Source organism: Ursus arctos, unplaced genomic scaffold, assembly GCF_023065955.2.
Source record: "Ursus arctos isolate Adak ecotype North America unplaced genomic scaffold, UrsArc2.0 scaffold_9, whole genome shotgun sequence".
Classification (NCBI taxonomy): domain Eukaryota; kingdom Metazoa; phylum Chordata; class Mammalia; order Carnivora; family Ursidae; genus Ursus; species Ursus arctos.
In genome coordinates, this window is record NW_026623111.1 from 23100551 (window position 1) to 23117310 (window position 16760).

Genomic DNA, 16760 nt, shown 5'->3' on the forward strand with positions numbered 1-16760 from the left:
TCTAATGATTCTTAAATGGGTAATGGATATCGTGAATACTATATTATCGAGTGCATAGATTTTCTTGTCTTTTTTTAAACATGTTGAGTTTTGTTTATCCAGACAATTCATTTTGTTATGGATCACCTTTATCTTTTTTGAGAATCATTTTCAAATATTCTTAATTTAATACTAAGGTGGAATTTACTCTAGAGCCTTTATAGCCCTACAATCAAGAAGTGTTCTCTTTAGCGTTCCTGTTGAATGCATTAACTATTCAATGAGCTCTTTCTATCGTAAGTGGTCAAAATCTGAACATCTCTCACTCATGTGTGAGCCCTGGTAGATCTTCAGCTTACAGCTGGTTTGTAGTTACCAATTTCCTAGTTTTTCAGTTGTCATCTTATTGGATTCTCTCCCTAAGCATCCACAGCTTCACATTCAAGCAAGGGTTCAAAGGGATGTCTAAGCATCTTTCTGGAGCTCTCTCTCTGAAGCTATAGATAAAGCTCTTTTCTTTGTCGTAAATGTGAGGTTTTTAATCACTTCTGCTGTAGCAGTTTAAACTCTAATATTACAACTTGAGGAAAAGACCTGAAGAGACACTGATGACTGATTTAAAATACCCCTTCAGACCACAGGAGTACTTCATCAGGCGTACTCTTCAAGGGATTTCTTCTTAGACGCAGGTGCTCAGGAGAACGTCAGCAGTCACCGTTGATTGCTTTGAAGTCTCTCCCTCTCTCACCTTCTCTCTCTCTCTCTCTCTCTCTCCCTCTCTGTCTGCCATAATACTTTTTGGTAATTAACAAAAAATAGTTTGTGGATTAAAAATATTGTAAGATATCTTCTCCCTGATTTTTTCACCTATTTATTTTTTTTATTTGTTTTTGTTTTCTTACTTTCTAAAAAAAATTTAAGTTCAGCTAATTAACATATAATGTATTATTGGTTTCAGAGGTAGAGGTTAGTAATTCGTCAGTCTTATATAATACCTAGTACTCATTACATCACGTGCCCTCCTTAATATCCATCACCCAGTTACCCCATCCTCCCAGATCCCTCCCCTCCAGCAACTCTCAGTTTGTTTCCTATGAGTAAGTCTCTTATGGTTGTTGTCCCTCTCTGATTTCGTCTTGTTTTATTTTTTCATCTCTTCCCCTATGATCCTGTTTTGTTTTTTAAATTAAAAAAAAAGAAAGCTCTTTTCATATGTTCACATGTGCTGCAAATTCCAGCCTCTTGAATCTCTCCTCACTAAAGTACAATCTGTTCTTCTTGCCTAAGCAAGGTTGTGGGATCTGCTTAGCTCCTTCTTGAAAGACAATAATGAACCATACTGTGTTCTTGAAAGATTCTCCAGACAGAAGGCCAAGTTGATTGTATGGTTCACCTTGCTTGTTTTTCTCCTCTCAGCACCACAGTTCTACTGTGGGGACTTTTCCCCCAATTTTTTTAAAGAGTTCTATATATTTTGTCCAACTTTCTAGTTTTATATGCTGCTTTGTTTGTTTTTAATGCGTTTGGTCTCAGTTGCTCCATCGTGACTAAATTCGAAGACATATAATTTAAAATACGAAGAACCTAAAGTAATGCTATGTAGGAGCTGTGCAAAGTCGTTTAAAAATATTATTATCATGTTACTTGAAAAATACCCTAGGATATTCTGTCATTCCTCATTCTTCAATGAAGAAGAAGAAAAAGAGAAACAAGATAACTAGATGGTGAGGGATTTCAGGAAGACTGTGTGCAGGATTAGATCAATGGAGGGGGAAGAAAAAGGAAAAGCATGGAGAAAAGGGTAGAAGAACATGATTTCATGGACTTCTTAAGATTAATCTTGTTTTCTCAAGTGGGGAATTCACAAACAGGAGTGATACGAGGTAAATTCTGGGAGGTGTATGATACTTAGATTATTAAAATCACTGAATAACAGCTTAAGGAGTATGTATTTTATTTTGTAAGCCATGAAAAACTATTAAAGTGTCTTTCAGGTTTTCCTCTGGATGACTTTGTTTACCACCTGAAATTGAAAGTAGCTTTCAGATACATTATTTCATCAGTGGGGCTGGAAAATGTACATGCCCAACTCTGGCTTTCGTCATCTTGGGTATGATATTTATTGGTTGATTCACAAAGAATTCTGACAACTGTATTTTGAGAAAAAGGCAAATGAGAAGTTTTACATATCTGGTGTATAAAGCCTCTGACATTGCCCTTCAGTATCAGAAAAAAATTGGTAATATGGCAAGCAGGTAAACCTTTAGAAATAAAATACACCAATCAGAGTGGATAAAGTCTCTCTTTTGCATTGTCATAAATTAATTCTACATATTAGCATATAGGGGAAAAAACAAATATTTTAACTATCAAAGGATGAGGAGAAATTAAATGTCTTCATGGTGTCTTAGCTTGTCAAGGGACGTAAATATATCACTTCCAACCATGTGGTAAATGTAGATGCCACTTGTGCACAGCAGTCACAAGAGAAACTGTTTTATTGTGAATCTGAATGTTGTCCAGAACACTGGGTAAAAATCTCAAATCTGGGGCGCCTGGGTAGCGCAGTCGTTAAAGCGTCTGCCTTCGGCTCAGGGCGTGATCCCGGCGTACCGGGATCGAGTCCCACATCAGGCTCCTCCGCTATGAGCCTGCTTCTTCCTCTCCCCCTCCCCTGCTGTGTTCCCTCTCTCACTGGCTGTCTATCTCTGTCAAATAAATAAATAAAATTCTTTAAAAAAAAAAAAAAAAAAAAAAAATCTCAAATCTGCTAACCCCCAAGGTGTTTAGCACAAAATGAGAATTTCATTACCAATTCAGATAAGCATAAAAGATAGAGAATTTATTAGCTCTCTGGAGGTGTTTATATTCCAAAAAGATTCCATAAAAGCTATGATAATGGCTGAGAAGTGACAAAAACACTTCTGGTTATTTTTTGCTTTAAATATATGTGCAGTTTTACCATTATATTTTGGAGGAATAGATCACTTAGCTTGTGAAAGCACCCAAGGTGTGCAGGTGTTACCAATTTTAATTTTTCTCACGAAGTCCCTCATTTGTTTTTGTTTATGTGTTAAAATATCCCTTCTTACAAGTCTCATAACATTTAACATATTTTACATCATTCAAATCATCCACTGTGACTCAATTCTTGGAAAGGACATTTGAGTTTCTATAGAAGAAAAGAAAGACAATAAACCCTTTATCTTCTAAAAAGCAAATAATACTGAACTAGTTGTGTTATTCTTTTGTTTTTCCTAAATGGTCAATAGGATTTCAGTGGGAAATAATTTATTTGGCTGCATAAAGGAAGGCACACGAAATCGATTAGCTGTTTTGCAATGGTCTTTGTGCTTTGAAAACCGTCAATAAGTGACCATTTTAGACATTGGCATGAGAAACCACAAGGCACTTTCATTTGTTTGTCTGTCTTGTTGCTGCTTGAACAGCTGGAGTGTCTTTCAGTGATTCTCTTTTTCACATGATAGCAGAACAGTGCAATCTCATTTTCTGGGCCCAGTTCAAATAATCATACTTTAATTTCCCAAAGACTAATAATTTGGCTACATAGATTAGACAACTACTGGTGCCCTACCAGTACATTCACAAATCAAGCAATCGTAGACCCAAATTTTCTAGATGTCTGCAAGCTAATACTGCTGTGTGATAATATTAACTTCTTTGTCATTTGAGTCTATCGTGATTTTATTCTTTGTTGAAAATGAGGTGCTTTGGATTTAGGAATTTTAAGCAGGAATGTGCCAAATTAAAATTTTTCTGCATGAGAAATATATTTGTGTTTTTACCTTTTTAGGTTCTATCTTCAGCGAAGTCAATGATTTTAATCAGGTCTTCTGTTTAGCATAATGAGTTCTGAATAAGGCCCCCTGGTCAGATGACATCATTTCAAGTGGATGAGATGTGACTTTCATTTTTAGCTCCACTAGAACTTGCGTGGTGACCTTGAACAAGCTACTTAACCTCTCATTGACTTATTTTATTACCTGCAAATTGGATATAATAGGTTCAGCCTCCCTCATGATGGTACTGAAGGATAGTTAACATAATGTTTTAAAAATGCCCTAGGCCCCCAAGGAACGCTGCTCTAAAACAGCAGTTGTATTGGAAATCAGACCCCAGTCCACCTTTGCAACCTATAAATTGCATCATTTATACACATTGTCATGTCTATCCTTTGCTCCTTAGATTGATCTTAGTCCATTTTAACCTTAAAAGCATCTCTTAAATATTCTTCATCCATTTAAAATTACCTTTCAGTGAAACACATAGTTTATGATAAGTGATTTTCAAACCCTAGAGATATTAAAGACTTTTATAAAAAAGTAGAAAGTCTAGAGACTTTGAAGAAAATATTTTAAACATTGAATTAAACATGGATGAAGCAAATTGATAAAATTATTTGAATTTCAGAGAATATGTGGTAGATGATAATAAATTTTTCTTCCAAGGGATACTGTTGAAAACTTTCACCTTCAAATGTTTTAGTTAGTAGTTGAAAGTATTCTTTTTTTCTTCCTTGAAAGTAATCTCTTTCCATTTTACACATAACACATCTTTAACTGTAGCATAATTTCCTTGAACTTACCTCCTTGCATTTAGTATAATTTCTTTTCTTATTTCCACCGTTGTCACAATGCTTACTAACCAAAGGTATTAAGAAAGATCTGCTACCATGAGTTCTTTGCAAATAAAAACTATTATCTACTTGCTTCCTGTTGTCTAAAGATAAATTTCTCTGCCACTGTAGCATGAAGTTCAATGAAAACAGTGATAGGACTAAATAGAACTCTTCTACTTTTTGTATTCATTGTCTATGTTTAGAATCCAAAAACATATTTATTTATTTTTTATGTTGTTTTTTTGGTCATAGGAAAAAACAGTGGAGACCAGTGACTTCTTCCAGTCAAGTGGATTGCATGTGTTAACTTTTTCAGTCCCAGTGGATATACTCAGTTGAAACGGTTATGGTAATTATTTGAAAATAGTAGTACTAATCTAGCCTATGAACTTGCATTGTCTAATTCTTTTTTTAAAAAATCAGGTAAAACAATCAGTACACTTTGCTCAGATTAACTTTTGCTCGCTTCCCAAAATCAAATGCATCCCACAAATTATCATCCTTAAGCATATTTCAGAAAATACCCTCGACGATCTGAAAACAATTTTTACAGAGCGGTTTGTAAATCCTTTTTCTTTCTTTCTTTCTTTCTTTCTTTCTTTCTTTCTTTCTTTCTTTCTTTCTTTCTTTCTTTCCTCTTTCTCTTTCTTTCTTTCTTTCTTTCTTAATTTCTTTCTTTCTTTCCTTCATATCTATGAGGACCCCCTTTATATGGACACTTAAGCTAAAATTACAAGATTTCAAGGGACTTTAGCCTAGGAGATATTTGAATGGGAAAAACCAAGATTGAGGGTTTTAATATATTTCTTCTGATGCCATTTAATCTGGAAACGTTCCTTTTGCTATTTGTATGAAAGTCCAGGTATCATTCATCTCTGCATATCATAAAGAAGTCTGCCACAAGTATTTGGTACACGTAGAAGGTATTTTACATGGCAGATACTGGGGCAAATGGTCCTCAATTTACAGCGTAACACACTTCTGTGAAGTAGCAAGTCTGGATGAGATTATTTAGAGCTGTAGAAGTGGTTGATGAAACCAGTGTACATAAACCAGAGAATTTTCTGCAAATAGTATAAAAAGCTCTCATTTATGGGGGTGATAAGTTCACCAAATGGATGTCATGTATGGTGTATGGAATAGAACAGGGCATTGAAGACTTAGTGAAAAATAGAGAATTGTCCAGAACAAGATATTATTGGTTCACAGAGATTATACATGGAATACTATTTATAATCTTGAGTGTAAATTTACCCCACTACAGATAACCCCTGCCATTTATGTGTCTCCATCGCACACTTTTACAACTTTCACTACAGTTAAATTAAAAGAAAAAAAGGACTCTAAAATTAACACCCTGCTCATCATTTGGGGGTTCTATGATTCAGGTAAAAGAGGCAATATTATGACAAACTTTGTTATATAATTTAGATTTAGATAAAAACATCTCTTACCTAAAAGGAGAGAGCTGAGGGGTTTAGGCAAGTTCAGTGAGTATACACAACAGATTCAACACTTTTTGAATTCACCTGAGATTTATAAGCTCATGATAATCCATTCACAAGTTAGACTGCTTAATTGTATGTATGAGAACACCTGTTTCAAACAGCTTACAAAGAAAGGAATGCATTATCGTTCATAGCAGGAAAATGGGAGGAAAGATGGTTCTAGATCTAGTCAATTCTTTTGATTAAAGATGACATCATGGACCGGAGTTGAGTCATTCATTCATTCAACAAACATTTATTAAACACCAAATATATTTCAGGCCCTGTTGTAAGCACTGAGATTTGCAGTGTGGTATGCTAAAAATGGCTGCAAATCGTTGACATTCCGAATCTCAAAGGGAGATGGAGTCTAATTATCCTAAACCTGATCTTTTTTTTTTTTTTTAAGATTTTATTTATTTATTTGACAAGAGAGAGGCAGCGAAAGAGGGAACACAAGCAGGGGGAGTGAGAGAAACACAAGCAGGGGGAGTGGGAGAGGGAAAAGCAGGCATCCCGCTGAGCAGAGCGCCTGATCCCAAAAAGCTGGGATCGTGACCTGAGCTGAAGGCAGACGCTTAACAACTGAGGTTTAGCCACCCTAAACCTGAATCTTGTTTGTCTCTACTGACTTGCTTAGCCACACGAGATAGCAGGGATGATGTTTTGGGCCCACAAAGAAATTGTTGTAAGAATCCTTGAGGCTTCCACCTACTGTCCTTAGAGTGCTCGTTTTCAGCACGGTTATCTTAGAGCCCAGTGTCCTTTGCTACAACTGTGAGAAGCCCAAGTCATGTAGAGGCTACATTAAGATATTCCAGTTAGTAGTCCACGCTAAGTCTGCAGAGAACTTCCAGCAACATGAGTTTTTACTTGACTCCAAACCCAGCTGTCTTTGATTACAACCATACGAGACCCCAACTGAAAATCAACCATTTAAGGCCAGACAACACATAAAACTGAGAAATAGCTACACACACACACACACACACACACCCTACCTCTCTCTCTATTTTTTACTTACTAAATTTTGCAGTTCTATACCATGTTGCCATAACCAAATAACATGCAATGAATAACACAGATAAAAATCTCTACACCATGGAGCTTACATTCTCATCGATGAAGCAGAAATCATACAAGCTATATCAATATCAGATATTTTAAGATGCTAGATAAAAAAGTAGTAAAGCAGAGAAGGTGGAATAGAGATACAGACAGACAGATGGACAGACTGTCCTGGTATTCTTAACAGTGTAGGCCAGTTTTTCTGATGATACCAAGACAGATAGAACACCACCCAGTAACACAGCCTAACAAACCAATACATTGCATTTTCCTTGTGTTCTATACCCTAATAAAATAAAATAAATCAATGTTTTGTTTTGTTTTTTTTCCCAGAAAATGTCTTGAATATTTCTGCTCCTATTTTATATGACACAAGTGAGTTACATGACTAAACAAACCCAACACTAGTAATGACTGATTAAACCAATGGGGAAAAACAAATTCTAGAAGCAGGGCTTAATATTTATTTGTACTCCATGTCATCATGTAAAAGCCGCATCCATTTAGAGTCAGAAAATGTCTTAGAGGAAGTCTGACTCTATGCTTTGTCTCGAGGAACTTGAACTAGAATTCCTTAATCTCTGCACCCGATTTAAATGATCAAATATATTTTAAGAAGTTTTAAATATACAGGGAGGAGGTAAGTATTTTCAAATATTAACATTGCATGAAATGGATAAAATCACTGGTTATTATTTATTTATTATTTACTTCCATACGTGCATACAGGTAAATTTAACTATTCTTACAGACTTACCTAGAAAGCAAATATGCATATAATCTCATTTGACACCCAATTAATGTTTAAAAAGTTGAAAAATTCTAACTATTAACAAATTAAATATATGATTTTTCAGGAAAATTTGTCTTAAGGACTTTTTTAAATTTAAAAATAAAGCAATTAAAAGGGGGGAGATAAAAAGTAAGGAGAAAGAGAGCTTATTTTTATTTTAAAAGACATACTTACATTCAGGGCATCAAAATAGTAAAACTAGTACAACTCCTGGAAAAAAAATCAACAATGTCTCTAATTTGGAATGGCCTATCACTGCTATATGAATTGCAAAATAGAAATGTAATAATATGAAAATGGGAAATTTCATATTATGAATTAAATGGACAATGGATATTTTAAGAATATTATGCCTGAATCTTTTGTTTTGGGAATACAGTGTAGTAACATGAGTATTTGAATAAATATGGTGAGGTTTTGTTAATTATAATCTCAAGGTGAGAAAGGCTTTTAAGAGAAAAAAAGATAATTCTAAAAATTAAAAAAGAAATAAAAGTTTTCCAAACTACTGAATGTAATGTAAAACATCATAAACTAAATTTTGGTTTTAGATTGGAGTAGATTTATCTTTCTCTAAGGAACAATTATCATTTAGATTTTATTCTACTTTAAAAATATTCATGCTGTAGAAATTTTAATTTATATTCTCCTTAAAATCACTGAAATCACAAATAGTATATAAATGGTTTAGAAACATGACTACTATATATACCAACAACCATATAGTCTAGATAATTTTTCAGCAAGCCCTCTCTTTATATAATTTGCTTAATAACAAAGTAAATGCATAATATCAAGTATTTGTCATTATCTGTGCAGCTTAATTAATTTGTGTAGGGAAGTCTCAGTTAAAATAGGATGAGGCAATCTGCTTAGATTGACTTGTTTGTAAATATAAGCTTTATTAGAAAGATACCTTGATTTCTCAAATATAGACGGGATGTTGCCATATGCCTGCCATTGTGAGCAAGGAATTTAAGCTTGTTCTCATTGTTCTCATAAAAGCTTAATTAAAATACTGAAAACAATGGAAAATTCTGGAACGAATGAGAATGCTTCATTAGTCTATACCATCCATTGGAAAAAAATGAAAATATGAGATTTCAAGGTTTTTTGGTTAGATTTCTAACCTGTATTGCAAACATAGTTTGAGTTTAATAATTGTTTTTGAAAAATACAATTATTGGTTAATTTAATGGCTTTAAATTGACTTGAAAAACTTGATAGTTGCAGAGCAATTATCTTGCAATACATATTGTATCACACATCTACTTCCAAATTTTTAATGAATAGGTCATTTTAAAAATGATTTTTCAGTTATAAGAAATTTACCTCCTATGGTACACAGGAATCAAGTAACAAGAGTCCTAAATTACATTAACTTTATTTTCTTTTCTTTTCTTTTTCCTTTCTTTTCTTTTCTTTTCTTTCCTTTCCTTTCCTTTTCTTTTTTTTTCCCTAAGATTTTATTTATTCATTTGAGAGAGAGACAGAGAGAGCACAAGCAGTGGGAGAGGCAGGAGAGGGAGAAGCAGACTCCCCGCTGAGCAGGGAGCCCAATATGGCACTCCATCCCAGGACCTGGAGATCATGACCTGAGCCGAAGGCAGACGCTTAACCAACTGAGCCACCCAGGTGCCCCTCTATCTTATTTTCTATCTATGTCCACAGGCTTGAATTTCAAATTCGTAGTAGGACAATTTTCCTTTGAGAATTCTGTTGCTGAGATTTGTGCTTAACTTGGCTAAAACATGATTTTTATCATCTATTCTCCTTGCCATTTATAAACATTTTAATGATGAATAGTCAAGATATATATATGTTTATACACACATATATATCACTTTCTTGGATATTTAGCTTCTCAATAGTTTCTATATCCTTAATTTATACAACCAAAAGATGGCAGTGCTTCATCAAGTATTTCACTGCACACTTTAGTATTTATTTTCATGATAGTCAAAACCTATTGGGTGCAATTTTTATATTTAAGAGTAAAACTATATTCAATATTAACAGCTCTCCGATAAATATTTTAATTTCGGTCGCTAAATTGTTTCTTCTAAAAAATAACTGAAGAAAATAAACGGCTCAAGATAATGTCAAATAGAGCATACTCTGAGGGCATCTTTTAAACACTCCTCTCGAACGTCTCTCCTAGCTTTATTTGATTAGACGCATATGAACCTCACTGCAGACAGATCTTTGAAGACCTGTGGAGGTAACTTTCTGTTAATACAGTGATCTTGATTCATTTCAAAGAACCTGAAGCCTGTATTTGTGCTTTCACATGTGCCAAAGCGAGGCTGAATCTTAAGAATTGTCCATTAGCTCAAGAGTTTTGCTTCCAGCTCTAACAAAAGCAGCACCCAAGTATTTCTAATTAATACACCATCAATGTAAGGGAAAGAGATTGTCATGTTTAAATATAGCAGTACTGAAACTTCACTGAAGTTTTGCATGTAGAATGATAATTAACTGAACTTTTTTTTTATCTTCTGCACTACCTGTTGTATTAAAAACTCGTCTTCTCTGATGACCTTTATCCCCTTACCTACCTCTTGCTCACCCTAACGAAATCTCACAATAATCCATTTCAATGTAATTCTTTTTTAGCAGTATATAATAAATCCCAAATGATTTCAACTCTACATAACTATATCCAAATTTATTTTTAAATCTCTGATTAGTCTTCTTGCAAGAACATTTGTTAATGCTTATTACTTTGCTTTGTATTATTGAAGGTGAAACTCCAAATATTATATGTGTATTTTCCAAGCTGCTTACTGACCAGGACAGCCTACCATTTCTCTCAACTTGGCTAAGCTTTATACAGGCTTTTGTTGACTATAGTCCCTGGACCTCCCCTTTCTTAGAGCACTTACTTTAGAAAACCTGCAATTGTAAATTCGTTCTCTGCTTCTTTGAGATGTAAATCGTCTCCCACCCTATTGCCTGTGTTTTTCTCCAGGAACTGGAAGTCATCCCTTTGAAATGTAGTCATCAAAAAAGATAAGGCTGCATTCGCCCAGTCTCTGTGGGATGGTAAGAGTCTAACTTAGATAAGTGCTATTTGGCAAACACGCGGGGTCTAATCACATTGACTAACCCTTCCCTTAACTGCCCTCTGCTACTTTTCCACTTGCTCACTGCAGTGCTTAAAAACTCTCCTGCCTTTTGCTTTAACACAATTGAGTTCAATCTCTTCCCCTATTGCAACAGTCTTGAGTAAAGTCTTCTTTCCTTGTTTAACTCCATTTGGTGCAATTTTTCTTTGACATTATTTTGTATTGTTGAAATTGCTGCAAGAAAACATGTCACAAAAGGATCCCAGTGACTCTCTTTATCCAGAATGTGTTTGAGCTGGAAGAAACTAGAGCACATCTTTTCTTATTGTTGTTTTTCTTTATGAAAAACAAAGGCCCTGTTGCTTAAGTGTGTGCAATTTCACAAGAACGTGAGGGCTGGGTCTTGGGGATCTTGGCAGTAGTATCTATTTCTTTTTTACCTCATTGCCCAGCTTCTTCTCTAACTTCATGGAATCACATTTCATCAAGAAGTCATAATGAAGATTAGAAAAATGCATTACATAAATAAAATCTATCCCAAATTTAGGTAAGTGCCAGTCATAGGAAGGGTGTTGGAGCAACAGGCCAAACACAAACAGGAACAGATTCAGGTTTTGTGGAGTCTGAACCTCATACAATCTTCGAAGCTTTTATTACAGAAAATAATACAACATTTTGAATATGAAAGTTACTAAAGCTGTTCCTCGAGCTTAGACAAGTGAGGTCTAAAAAAATGAAGGGCCCTGAAACTTAGGCTGTATTATCTCCCATTTCATCCTTCCTGGAATGTAGCTCTTTGGAATAATGTAGGTTTAGAAGGTGAGGAATACGTGATAACCCAAATGAAATGACTCCATAGCAAGCAATTGATCTGGAACCAGAACTCAGAATTCACAGAATCCCTAAGGAAGGTGTGAAGGATGTAGAGCTCGGAACCAATTGCATATCTCAGAGGAAAGCAGAAGAAACGTGTGAGATTAAAACAAACAAACAAACAAACAAACAAACAAACAATGATAAAGATTCATGTTAAATAATCAATGTTTTTTCTGCCCATTTTTTTTTTTTTTTTTAGTATTATCTTAACCAACGGACTGTATCCTATAGTTGAGGTCAGTCCAGAAAACAAGAGTGAGCTGATTAAAAATTTGACTAGAGATAACCTAATAGGATAGAAATATGGATAAGTACATAATGTGGATTTACACATATGTATATGCTTATATATATATACACGTATATATTACTTATATGTACTTATTGTTTACCTGCAACAGCTAACCCCTACCTCCTACATATATCTCCATCCCACACTCTTTCAACTTTTACTACAATTAAAAGAAATAGGGGACTATAAAATTAACATCTGTTTTTAGAAATCATTTTGTCTTGGGCATGGGATTACATGTTTCACTATAATTGTCCATATTTGTTATCATAGTTGTTTTTAGGACCTTTTCTCCACCCTCCACCTGGAAATGGCCTTCACATCGCATCAGCCATTCCTAATCAGTTTATAGGTAGTCAGAGAAGGATGCCAGGGAACACGGTCATTGCCAATATAAGGTGAGTTGCCTGAGCCACTTACCCACTGTAAGTAGCTGCCAAAGAAAATTGTACTTGAAAAGAGGCCAGGTTTACAGAATTTCCACAGACTCCTTAGAGTAATATAATTTTAATTTTAATGTTCCTCAGAAAAGAGGTTAAAGGGGCAGTGCCCCACACCACTTCCAGAGTTCCAATGCTAACAAACCATTGCCAAAAGTACACTGGATTTGAAGTGAACTGTGCTTACAAGTCATAGAAGTGATGGCAAGGCAGTTTTTTTAGAAGCAAAGGTGCAATCATGTCAGTTCCCTTTAACAAAATCTTGTCTCAGAATCTCGTTTTTCTCTTGGATAAAATACAAGGGTTTTACTTAGCATACATGGAGTCAAGGGCTTGAATGGACATTTTCCTGCCTAGCATCGCAGTGAATTCTGTTCACTACCCTTCCTCTCACGTGTCACTGGCCTCCTGACGTTTCCTCTGATTTTGTCATTTTTTCTCATATCCCAGCGCCTTCAAACAACAGCGTCCTCATCCTGAAGTATTCTAAAGGGACTGTTTGATTCCTATTCTGCCTTCAGGGCCCAACTTCAATGTGGTTTCTTCAGGAAGCCTTCCCTTAATCTCAGTTTATTTGTGTTTTGTTTTAGGATTCCAAAGCCTTCTTAAGAGGAGGGAAACAAGGATGAGAACTTGGCAGCTAATATTGACTGAGCTCCCAGCATACATCAGGCTCCCATAAGCTCTTCTGGTCACTACAGCAACTTCATGAGGGAGATGCTACTGTATTATTATCCCCATTTCAAACTAAGTATGAGATACTGGTTGCAGTTGCTTGTCCAAGGTCACAAGGCTCTTAAGAAGTGGCAGGTGATTACTTCTTCAATGTGTGTTTTTCTTATGAGAGCGGTCACAGCTGTTCATTTTTCTCATCTTTGTGTGCATCTCCAGGTCTGGCATGATAGATATTTACTAGGTATTTATTGGACGACTGAATTATTCAGATAATGTGATGGTGAGATAGCTTTATACGTATGTTATAAAGGTTGTCGTGGGATATGAGAAACCTTTCTGGGTGAGAATCACAAAAGGTCTCTTTGGTTCCAGGTGTGATCAATAAAAGGCAGGTTTTCACTTACTAGTGGGAACTTTGCATGTGGCTCAATCTCAAAGAGTAGTATGTGAGGGTATGATTTTAAATAATAGTAATAGTGCAAAATAGGTACTTATTGTCAATTATCTGATTGGAATTATTGGCATTACTCATTATTGCCTTAAAAGTTTTGAAAAGTATTTTTAAAAATACAAATAAAATTTTTCTATCAGTTACATAGGTAACCATATGGGATTATTTAATTTGTTTTAATTGAATACTTTTGTTGCCTATAAATCAGACAAAGAAAAAATATTGTAATGATCACAGCAATTATAAAGAAAACAGAAGATACACACAAGCAGAAAAAAGAGAGTGATGAATGAGTCCAATGCAAACATATAACCACTATTGAAATTTGGCTATATTTGTTTACCTATTATGTAATATACATAATAAATTACCATAACAGTTGTTTTAAGCAACCTTTTTAATTGGGGTACTGAACAATCTGAAATCTACTCAAAATTGTGCTCCTGGGAATTTTTCAGCTTATTTTTATTAAAAAAAATATGAAGAATTATTTCTTTGTCAATGCTGATGTCAACATGACAGATTTTTGGGCTTGTTTTGTACTTGGTTAATGTTCAAAAGAGAGAGTAGAACAAAATGTCTTTTCTTAATGCATAACTTTCTAAACAATATCATTTTCATAATTTTTATATTTTAATTTTGTTGCCTGGATTAAGTCCCTTTAATTTGAAATTAATTGACCTTTAATGTCTTTTATTCCATTCCTACTATTGTTATAAATCTTGTGACACTATGTAGATTTTATATATGTATGTATGTATTATATGCTTTTAACCTGTAAGCTATGTTACATATTATAAATATGTTATGTTTTCATTTGACTCATTTTAATGTGTGTAAGAAACTGTTATGTTATTATACTAATGGTGAAGTATTATACTGATGGTGAAGTATTTGTAGTCAGTTGATTTAATTCTTCCAGCGTTTTAAACATTTTAAAGCTGAACAATTGATTTTCTTAAAATGCTGACTTTCATTAAGTCTGAACCACTCTTCTCCCATTTTGCAGGAGTGCCAATAAAGTCTAGACTTACTAAGCATGTCGATTTGCAATCAGAATTAACATTCTACCATACAGCAACAGAAGCTCTCCTTTAAGTGATTTAGAAAGGCTTATGGAGACTGCTGACAAGAGAGTTTCTTTGTTAAACACATATCCTAGTAGGAAGTGAATGATACGCCAGTGCATCTAGACAAGTACTCAGCACTTTTATGTGGAGTCTCTGATTTCTTCTGTAGACCCAAAAAAGTGTGGCCATTATGCCAAGTTCTAAAATATTCATTATCTGGTTCATTTGATCTATAGAAGACATTAAGAATCTGTTTTGAATCCCAAGTTTTCTGATAAACCAAAAATCAAAGACTAAATAGTAGGATATGTATATTAGAATATATTGAAACAAATTAAAGTTGGTATAGTGACCTTTGACAATTTTCTTCTGAAACTGTAAAGCTGCATTGATAAGATTTTTAATTATTTTTAATAGATGATAAAAAATTGTATCATGTTCAAAAAATCTTTTTAAATGATAGCGAAGTAATTTCATTCACTGAATGTAAAATATGTACATTGTATCATGCCTGAAGAAATGGGCCATTAATGATTTGTCTGTTTTTTTCTTTTGAGAAATTTATGTTAGAGAGAAAGAAAGAAGAAATATAAACTTAAATAAGGAAAATGCAAGAAAAAACTATAAATATGAACAAAGATAATGCTTTAAGGGTTAATATGTTTAAGCAATGACTTCTACTTTAAGAGGAAAGAAGTGTCAGCACAATTTAGGGTGCTTTATGAATAGGAAAATGTGTTTGCATATTCAAATTACAGCATATATTGTAAGAATCATTATGTACAATGGAAATCAGACAAGTTGGCATCAATTCTTGTCAATGGTGTGGTGGTGACGGGTACCCAGAGATGATCTAAAAGAATATATTTAAATCAACTTACTGTTTACTATTGATTATATATTCCAGACTTAGTGAAATTACCGGTTAACTTACAAATTTCTCTTTAGTAGGCATGCAAATAATTATGCTACAGTGTAGTGTAATACTAGAGGATTATTACTCTGTAAAAATAGCCAATTTTGTACCAAATGCAACAACTCATCCTAGTATTTTACTTAATTGCTCCCAAACAATGTCTTCTCCAATCCTCTTTCAACTGCTCATAGATTTCCACTGGTTACTATATTTTATCAATTAATGAGTTACATACAGTTTTTTAAAAGATTTATTTACATATTTTAGAGAGAGAGCATGCACTGAGGGGAGGGCAGAGGTAGGAGAGAGAGTCTTAAGCAGACATGGGGCTCAATCTCATGACCCTGAGATCATGACCTGAGCCAAAACCAAGAGTCAGACACTTAACTGAATGCACCACCCAGGCCCGTGAGTTACATATAATCTTTTATCTTTATGTGAGAATTATTTTTATTAGCTTTGCTTTCTGAAAATTATTATCTATCTATCATCTATCTATCTATCATCTATGTGTGTGTGTATATACACACACAAATATACACATACACATACACACACACTCTCTCTCTCTCTCTCCAGGAAAATGGAATAGTGGAACAATATGGAATGTGTGAGTGAAATGATAAATAGTTGAGAAATGCCAGTTGAACAAAGCATTGTTGAAATTATTTCTAGAACAGATGAAGAAAGATTGCATTATAATGAAAATAAAATTGAAAAAAGAGGGGTCATGGAGGTCTATAAAGACCATAAGGTTGCTTATATGTTTGTTTTTATATTTTGAATTTGTATTTATTGATTCATTATCTTTTCGTTTTATTTAAAATATTACAAGTTTAGAAAAGCATAGAGAATAACAGAAAAACACTTGGCATCCGTATTTTTTTAAGTTAAAGAAACAGGATATTGCACATTTGAGGCTGCCTTTTCCTTCCCTTCTCTACAGAGACAACCAGTATAAAACCTGAATTCCAAGTTTTGATACTATTATTAGGTAGGTATTATC

General features: G+C 34.2%; 1 long non-coding RNA gene across 1 annotated transcript; it reads left to right on the top strand.

Moving 5' to 3' along the window:
* The first annotated feature begins 4869 nt into the window (after nt 1-4869).
* LOC125280972 (uncharacterized) lies at nt 4870-15404 on the top strand. The gene is made up of 3 exons (XR_007187909.2): nt 4870-4967; nt 10938-11011; nt 13233-15404. It is a non-coding gene; the product is annotated as an uncharacterized LOC125280972 (long non-coding RNA).
* Nucleotides 15405-16760: the final 1356 nt, after the last annotated feature.